Source organism: Lissotriton helveticus, chromosome 9 (genome assembly GCF_964261635.1).
Source record: "Lissotriton helveticus chromosome 9, aLisHel1.1, whole genome shotgun sequence".
Lineage (NCBI taxonomy): Eukaryota > Metazoa > Chordata > Amphibia > Caudata > Salamandridae > Lissotriton > Lissotriton helveticus.
Window position 1 is genome coordinate 908928539 of NC_136070.1, and position 1124 is coordinate 908929662.

Sequence of the window (1124 nt, forward strand, 5' to 3'; positions counted from 1 at the left end):
GGACATCCCAATGTTTTAGTAAGGTATTGTACACTCTTCTATTGCCTTCACTGTATGTTGGTATATACCACTCTATATCCTGAGCTTCAGGTGTGACCTTCAACTTATCTTTCAAAACTGTATCTCTTGTTATCTTATGAGCCCTTCTTTTTGCTCTCTCAATTACATCCAAATTGAATCCACGTCTTCTAAATCTTAATGTAATGTTTTCAGCTACCTTCTCATACTCACTGGATTCACTACAGTTACGCTTAGCTCACAAGATGTCCCAAAAAGGGATGTTATCAATCTTATGTCCTCTTCAAATGTTCTGACTCAGCATGTAGGATGGAATTTGCTGATGTAAACTTCCTGTGTAGTTTAGACTATAAATGACCACTGCTTACATACATTTCTAAATCTAAAAAGAATGCATTTTTTTACTATACTCCAAGGTGAGAGTGACATTTTATTGATTATTATTCAGGTATGTGTGGAATGCGTTTAGTGTTTCTTCACTTCCCTTCCAAATAATAACGATGTTGTCTTTGTACCGGCCCCAGTATGTTAATTTCTCTTCAAATATATCTTTCATTTTCCAGGCATGCTCTCTTGTGCACAATGGAGGAAATCTAGAACCCATAGCAGTCCCTTTTGTTTGGAAAAAAAGGTACTTTCTATATAAAAAAAAGTTGTTTTTGAGTACTAGCTCCACCATTTCTAAAACCATTTTGGAGTGTTGCAAGTGACTAGCTGATTTCGTATAGAGAAAGTATTTGACTGCTTCAATACCGTTATCATGTTGAATACTGGTGTATAAACTATTCACATCTATTATCAACATATCATCATCCCAATTAATGTCCCTTGCTTCTCTTAGCAAATCTTTGGTGCCTTTTATATATGACAGTAAGGTCTTAACAAAAGGTGCCAAATACATGTCTACATATTCTGAGATGTGTTCTGTTTTGTTTCCAATACCCAAGATTATTGGCCAGCCAGGAGGGATTCTTCCACTTTTATGTATCTTGGGTAAGAAATAAATAATGGAGATTTTAGCATTCTCTACCCAAAGATAATTGTACTCTTCTGTATCTAGTAGTTGCTTGTCCAAATAATGCCTGAGTTTTGTTTTTTTAATCAGA